This window comes from Sycon ciliatum, chromosome 5 (assembly GCF_964019385.1).
Source record: "Sycon ciliatum chromosome 5, ocSycCili1.1, whole genome shotgun sequence".
Classification (NCBI taxonomy): Eukaryota; Metazoa; Porifera; class Calcarea; order Leucosolenida; family Sycettidae; genus Sycon; species Sycon ciliatum.
Window position 1 is genome coordinate 17,517,731 of NC_088647.1, and position 8,459 is coordinate 17,526,189.

The following is an 8,459-nucleotide window of genomic DNA, read 5'->3' on the forward strand; positions in this document are numbered from 1 at the left end:
AAGCTTGCTGATGGGCGCACTATAGGCGGACGTGGTCGCCTCACGGATGCCATGATCGACAAGCTGCAAGCCTACTATGGCATGGCTGTGCGGAACAACAGCGGAGACTTGCAAGCCATGGCCAGGGCCATATGGGCATCCCTCATGCATCGTGCATCCAGCAACAGTAAACCTCAGCACCAGTATTGTCCGCCTGGAATTAACAGCTGGTGTAGATGGCAGCAGCAACAGGCAGGTGGTGATGTCTACGCCCACCACAATATCCTGCCAGAGGCAGTATGGAAGGAACTGAAGCCGGTCTACATTCGGTTGTCCGACCGGAGTTTGCTCGAGCGCTGCCAGAAGGGTGCTACGCAGAATCGCAACGAAGCGTTCAATGGACTCGTGTGGCAGTTGTGTCCAAAGACAGGCTTTGCATCCGCTCCCACTGTCCAGATGTGCGTCTACCTGGCCGTGGCCTGGTTCAATGATGGAGGTGTGGCAGTGAAACGCGTTCTGGACGAGATGGGCCTCCCTACTGGACACCATACGACACGTCTCATCAAGCTGCTAGACCGTGAGAGACAGGCACATGCTGCCAGAAAGAAGTCAGAAGAAGGGAAGAGGTCACGAAAGAAGCGAAGGAGGATCAGGAAGGGCATCCAGGATGAGCAGCAAGAGGAAGAAGGTTTGACATATGAAGCTGGTGGCTTCGACTAAGTTCTAGTAAGTTCTAGTTGGACAGACATACCTCCATCTGTACTTGCACAGAGCACTTTTTTCTCCATTTTCCACTGAGTCCCGTACCTCTTAGACAGCGTAGCGAAGAACCTGTAAGTCACAGACCCCATAAACCATACATTTTTGGAAACTGTGAGCATTTATCAAGGTGCTAAGTGTCATGGATTTTTATATTTGTCTAGTAGCTTTGAGTAAAGTGCTACTGATCGAGGACCTAAATTTTGCGCGATTGCATGATTTTTGTTTGACAGCTTGAGTACTTTGTTCTGAATATGATTTCAAAATTCCGCTCCACTTAGCACCTAGGTATATGTGAAGGAAATCCTGTGGAGCACTCAGTTTCTACCCAGCTTCTTTCTGCGTTTGCATATTGCGTCTAAGGTATTGGTGGTACGGCATAATCGCAGATTTGACTATTGTGTCTGCGGATTCCCATGTGTGAGCTTGATTTATACTTCATTGGACTTAGTGAAATACACTGGGTATGTGGTCAAGATTTGAGCAAAATTCATCAATTATTATGGAAGTTACGGCTGTGTTCATGCGGTCGGGCCGCGAACCCAGACTGCCACCTTAAGGAGGCTCCCACCTAAAGAAGCAAAAATAAAAGGTCCATGGACACCCTGTTTTTTATGCATAGAATGGTGGAGTGATGTCTCCTCTTCAATTTGGTATAGTTTTTAGGTAGGGTCACCAGGCATATAAGAGGTATTCTGGTGTATTTAGTGAGTGTACAATTTCTTTATTTTCGGCAAAAAAATGGTAAAAAAATTTGGTTTTTGACCCAAAGAAGCCTCCTGGAAGGAGGATACTAAGTATTTTCTTCGTCATGTGTTTAAGAACCACATTTGGAGGTATCTTGGGTACACAAGATAGACTGTGTCTTGGTTTTGCCCTTGGTGAGCCACTTTCTCGAAATTACAGGTACCGAAATTTCCATCGGGAGCTGAATTGGGAAATGGTTCAGCCTGCAACATTTTGTCCATGGACATATTGATTTTTGTGGCTTTCTGTGATCCTTGAGCCCCAAGGAAACCGATAATAGACAGTTTTGATGGTGTCACCAGGCACTTTAGGCCCCTACGAAACAATATAGGTGTCAAAATATGGTATTTCAAGGCCAATTCCGAAAATAGCATTTTTAGAAAATCTGACTATTCTTGCCTTCTTGACTAAATAACACTACCAATGACATGGTGGTATGGTAATATATTTTAGAAGAAGTTATTTTCATGCTGCAACCTCCTTTGGACATACCAGACAGTCTGTGCTTGGAAAGGTACAAAGGTACATGTATAATTACATGTACATGTATGTCATGTAGCCTTCAGCCCTAGCACATTGATATACGAGTAGTGTACATGTACATGTAAGGCAGCGAGGTTTCATAACATCCTCGACCATGAAACTGGCACATGGATAATGTGACAGCAGGCATCCAAAATCAGGCACACTAAACACTCACACACGTGCGTGCACACGCACATAAACACCCACCCACATGCACGCACTCTCATGCACGCATCATTGTTACACTACTAGTCCATAGTAGAACTTAGTGTAAATAGAAGCATGAAAACCAGCCACTGCACTGGGCATGCATTTGCTGGTTGTAACTAATTACTTGTGTTCATAGCAGCAGACTCCAGAAAAACATACGCATGAAGGGCAATATGCATCTACACATGCTGGCGTGCACACATACAATTATAGTGTACTGTCATGACCTCTTGTTTTTTGAGTCTCGAATGCGGTTCACAAATGCACATTCACATGCACCTCCTGAACTGTAAAGCCACTGCCACACTGTCCTTGCAGACACCAGAGTGGCAGAGAGGAGAGCCATACAGAACCAGCACCGTGAGCCCCCCCCCCCCCCCCCCCATACACACCTAGCTTTGCACACACGCACGTGCATACACACATACATGTACACAGACATTTGCACCCAGTGCACTCGTGGAAACATGTGCATAACCCAGATCAACATTGCGTACGAACCCACACATGCGGGCACGAGCACGCGCGCACACACAGGCGCGCATACACACGTGCGCACTCATACACCTGCTCAACGCTGAAGCGAGGATAGCGAACAAACTACGTTAGACATAGCAACTTGTGCTCGGATTACACCTTTCAACAGCTTGCACACACACGCATGCGTGCACGCGTATACACACACGTGCGCACGCGCGCGCGTACACACACACACGCGCGCGCGCGTACACAAACACACACACACGTACACATGCACGCGCGTACACACACACAAACGCATGTACTTGCGCATAGGAAAGGATTCAAAATATGCAGCCATAGACAAATACCCAATGCACACCTGGGTGTGCACACCTGGGTGTGCACACCTGGGTGTGCACATCTTAGTTGTGACATCCCCATTTTTACAAGAGCAGGATTTAGAAGTTCGTCCCTGGTTCAGAACACAAGCTTCTGGGGAGCGTTTTCCTTACACCATCAGTACAGTACAGTGGTTGACACGAATCTCATTTCTTCAGGGACAGTAGCCCATGTTCAGCAGCTCTGAGACGCGTCGTCCACTGAGCTCAGGATACTCAAGGATCCACAGAAAGTTTCAAACGGCACTCGTGCGACTGGAGCTGCAAGTGGGGTCCACTTACCAGCGAGTGGGCAGCCACTTCACGCTCCACAGGTAGTCCATACTAAATACCAGTACTAGTATCACTACATTCGACATCGATGTCTTCACTGACTTCAGCCTGCTTTTCTCATCATTCTTCGTCAGTAATAATTATTATAAATATTTTGTTCTTCGTGGCCACCGCGTACCGCTTCAGCAAAGTTTTCAGAAAAAATCAAGCAGCGTACGAACTGCCTTTGTTTTGCATTAGCCATGGCCAGTGCTAGTGATTCTTTCCAGCGTAGAAACTGCCACGGCTACAGAAACACTGCAACGAGTAGAACAAGTACATCCTGGCGAGCACAGAGAATCAAAAAACTTCTTTCTGCACAACAGCTTGTTTCCGCATGGAACACGATATTTTTTGAATCTCGCTTAAGGAGGTTCGCGACGGTTAGCGCCATGTTGGATTTCCGAATTTTTTTCTGAAAAATAATGCCTTTCGGAGTGGAAAAATGGGACGCGATCAGGGAGTCGTCAAATACCGGGAGTGGAAACGAGATGCGCGAGCGTGATCCATGCTCGCCTAGCTCGCGCTGGAGCACGCCGATTTTTTTCAAATAATCTTTTTTGTGCCACATTCACCAATTCCGCGGGATTTTCAAAATGTCAAAATTTATTTTGGTTCTTCCTGCAAGCGGAGCAGTTTAGACGTCTCGACCATACATAAGCCTTCTCGTCAGATTTCCGCTTCCCTTTTGTAGTATTATCACTCTTCGTCGTGGATTCGTCGGCAGTGCATGGTCATGCTGGACAGGGAGATATCGGTAGCCATTTTACGGCTGATGTTTTAGGAACTTGGGCGAGAGGTGAGTAAAAACCAAGCTTTATCGAGTGAATACTTCTATCACTGAATAGCTTTGTTTTGGTTTGTTACACATGCATGCTGCATGTACAGAGCATTCGATTTATCAACCTGCAGTCAAGTACAGACCCAGGGAAGCTTCTCTTTTACTTGCCCAATGATCGTGCATAAAATTTTATGTGAAACTCGTAAAATGAAATGCAATGGTAGATTTAAGAAACTATGTGATGGTCAGGAATCAGGATACACATGGCATTCTCTACCTGGATGAATACTTGTGACAATTTTAATATAGAAATACTGCGCTGTTTTCCGTGTGCGTTTTGTCCAGACCTGGAGACCACATCAGCTGTGTTTTCAAGTTTAATTTGCAGTACAGTAGTGGCAAGAAAGCCGTCCATCATGCCAGCATCATCCGCAGGAGCACCCCAGCCCACCGCCATAGTCAACTGCACTGCAGAGACACCTAAAATATACCATGGTGGTTGGTGTGTTGTTGCGGTGAGAAGAGAACTGGAAGCTAGCAGAAAGCCTGAGTTAACTAGCCTCAAGCCGGTGTTGGCGACTTTCGGCCATGAAATTCTGGCCAACATGTCTCCGAATCTACCAAACTTTGAAAAGATAATTGAATCTAAGACACATGAGCATCCACCGTGTGTGTGCATGCACAGTGTGGGCATGTCAGTATGTGTGTGTGTGTGTGTGTGTGTGTGTGTGTGTGTGTGTGTGTGTGTGTGTGTGTGTGTGTGTGTGTGCTGCCAAAGATGGCTCTCTCGTCGTGCCGATTGAATATGGTCCCTAATCTCTTGGCAGACTACCGACTTTCTGCCGTCGCTTCCATGTTGTCGGTCCCGCAAGGGGACAGGTGACCGTAATGGCAGTGTTTACCAGGACCAGGTGTGTGTGTGTGTGTGTGTGTGTGCATGCATGCATTCCAGTGTGTGTGTATGTGTGTGAATGTGCGTGCATGCGCAGTTCGTGCATGCCGTGTGTGTGCATATGCAGTTTGTGCATGCCAATGAGTGTGTGCGCACCCGTATATTGGTGCGTGCATGTACGCATGCGTAACTGCTGACACCCAAAGTTGGCAAAGAGAAGCGAGACAGAAAGAGAGAGGGATTTAGAACAGTTTAATTCGGTGTGCATTGTCAATTCTGTGATACTCGCCACAATCGGCCAAATCTGTAATTGGATTCTCAGTGTTGGTGGTGCATATACGTTGTCATGCTTCCTCTTGACATGAGACATACTGAAAGCGGTGATGTTCTCTTACACTGAAGAAAAAAATAAGAGAAATTCCTTGACTTTATAATAATGTGGTCGTCATTAAAAAACAATAATGTTTTAGAAACAAAGGGTCCCTCAAAAAGTCAGTGGCATATCATCTTACACCGAGAAAATTCACAGGTAGCACCTATATGGAAAGGACAATGGTTACGAGAAGTTTTTTCGTGGGTCGAACCAAGTGGCTTTGATTACTGAGGCTGAGCTATTTTCCTCGATAAATTACATCAAAAGTCACGTTACTATCCGCGCGTGAATCGGGCCTCCAGTCATACATCGCAACACTGCGATAACGCCTACCGATAAATTAGGTGTCCTCCTACTAGTAAACGAGCAGACCACTGCAAATATCTCTGTATACACGTTCTGATGGACTCTTTCTCCCAAAAAATAATCAAGGCTACTCTAAATTGCATTTGACGACGCTGAGGTACTCAAGGCACTGCAAAAATTTTGCGCGAGGCGAGCATGGATAATCAAGATTAACGGCGTTTCCACTCCCGGTATTTGACGACTCCCTGGACGCGATCATGCACAATCGAGTAAAAAATAAGCAGTTTGACCATGACTTCGCAGCGCGTGCTCGAGTCGAGACAAGATTTGAGGAAGAAGCTCAGCCACTAGTGGACTTGCGGATTTGTTTTGACATTGGCGGTTTTTGGATAGCTCGGTTCTCCTGCCGACGTGTCGTGGAGATGAAGACGCAGGAGAGTAATCCGTCACCCACGACGCGGCCTCTCATTCTGCGTACTGAACGATGCAAGAAGCCGAGGACGGGGACGCTTCGCAAACTCAAACGATCGATCGAGTTCCTGAAAAACGGAAAGGGCGATCTCCACCACTAACGCCACTGGATTCGACTCCCGCGAAGAGGTCGTTCAGTGCCCCTCTTCACGGTCGACGAATCGTTCATCTCAGGTATCTGGCTGTGTGATTGTCTGCGTGCCAGAATCCTGGATGTGGCAAACCTCTGGCGCTCATTGATTGCGTTGAAGAGAAGAGGTACGACCTGGGCAGCGTACTTGTCATTCCGTGTCAGCAGTGTTGGATGGAGAATTTTATAGATACAGATAGCCCTGTAACTGCTCAACACCCTGGCCCCCATGCTTCCACAAGCAACACCAAAGCTGCTTTGGGTAAGTGCGTTTTTCAATCTCATAAGATTTTTTCATGATATTTGCGAGTCATTGCCACCCTATGGCTATGGAAATGTATGAGCACACTGTATGCGCGGCGGCCGCGAGTGTGTGTGTGTTTGCATAGACCTGCATGTTTGTGCATGTGTGCACCATACGCATGTATGAGCATGCACATGCATATGCGCTCATGTGGACGTGCCCTCGCACACATACTATACACACGTGCATGACCGCTCCCAGGGCATGCTGGTGTGACATGTGTATGCGGGCATCTCCACTCATGCACATGAGTGTGCACATGCATGTGGGTGGGTACGCACACGTGCGTGAATGTATGTGTGTGTATGCGCGCGTGTGTTCTATTGCGTGTGAGAGCATGCATGTGTGGGTGTGTGCGTGTGTTTGTGTGTGTGTGTGTGTGTGTGTATGTGTGCACGGATGTGTGTGTGTCGATGGTGTGCATTTTTGTGCTGGGTGAACACTCTGATCCCTAAACCGCGATACCGGAGCTCCCAAGCTACAGCCTCAGATTGATTTATAGTTCATCGTTGGGAATGAATTCGCTGCTCATGATGCTGTTGCGGATGTTGCGGCCCTAGCTGAAATTGTCGAAGCTCGCCCTGATGCCAGTATCCTGTAGAACTCTGTCACTTTTGCATCAGCATGTTCGGCGATGGAGTTTGCAGAACCTCAGCAAAAGCGGCTGGCCACCCTTCAACCGTTGGTCCAAGCAACGTGCTTCTCTAAATCAGTTGCAGTGCGGGCAGCTGCCAGTGGGTTGGTGATGAAGCACTTTGTCTTGTCCTACAAACGAAATGGTGAGCCAGCCATTTCCAGACTGATGAAGGGGCAAGTCGGAGGTAAGAAGCGAGTGACAGTCTCAAGGAAGATTATATTAGCGGTGGCTGAACACCTAGCGAAGAACCAGCAGCAACCCAACTGTAAGGAACGCCCTGTGGCACAGTGCTTCACTTGTTTGTGCGCACCGTAAAATACCATCATTTTTGCCAGTGTTGGGACACGTTCTAGCTCGCATAGTTGAAGAACAAGAGGACTCAATGATGTCTGATTCGTTCCAACATGTCAGCTTTCATTGTAGTTTGATATGGGGCTGTGCTAAGCGCTATCACAGCTACATGTACATGTATCACAACCAAGTACCAACAGGAGAGTAATCATGGAGAAAAGTACCTATCGATAATGCGTGCACCCAGGGTTTTCCGGCAAATTTACTAGTTCAGCTATTCCATCCTTGTATTGTTCTGAACGCCGAGGGCTCTAGTGAGTTTATGCAACACCTAACAGCCAAAAATCCAATAAGTTATGACCAAAGCAGCAGCAGAGAAGTACAAGCAATATAGATACGTGAATTTACCAATTTTAGGCAAATTTTGACAGTTTTTTGGATTTTTCTCCAGAATATGCACGGTGACCCCTATTTTCGCCGCGGTAAACCTGTTCCAACCCACTTATAGAACGTATTTGAAGTATCCACATATGGGGCAAACTCAAAAATAAGCTGCAAAAAATATTCAAAGTTTCATTTTTTGCGTCTTTTTGTTCTTCTCCAGGAAATGACGACCTGGATCCCATCGTCAACCAAAGTGTACATTTTTCGGTGTTGATATCATCTTAGTCAATACCTCGAACAGTCTGTAAAATTTTAGGTCATATTTTCTGTCCTAACTGATGTTATGGACGATTTCTCATCAATTTTGGGATTTTGTGTTATTTTGTGTCATCAAGGAAAATTGTGTTTTTGGCAAGACCTATTCGGGCAATTGAAAAACTGATGTTACTAAGCGAAAATATAAGGCTGTACCTATTCAAACCTGATGTCAGATTGGGC

General features: G+C 46.6%; 1 long non-coding RNA gene across 1 annotated transcript; it reads left to right on the forward strand.

Annotated features, from left to right (window-relative positions):
• Positions 1 to 3,923: 3,923 nt before the first annotated feature.
• LOC135816645 (uncharacterized) lies at positions 3,924 to 4,824 on the forward strand. Its single transcript, XR_010553428.1, has 2 exons — positions 3,924 to 4,191; positions 4,519 to 4,824. It is a non-coding gene; the product is annotated as an uncharacterized LOC135816645 (long non-coding RNA).
• Positions 4,825 to 8,459: the final 3,635 nt, after the last annotated feature.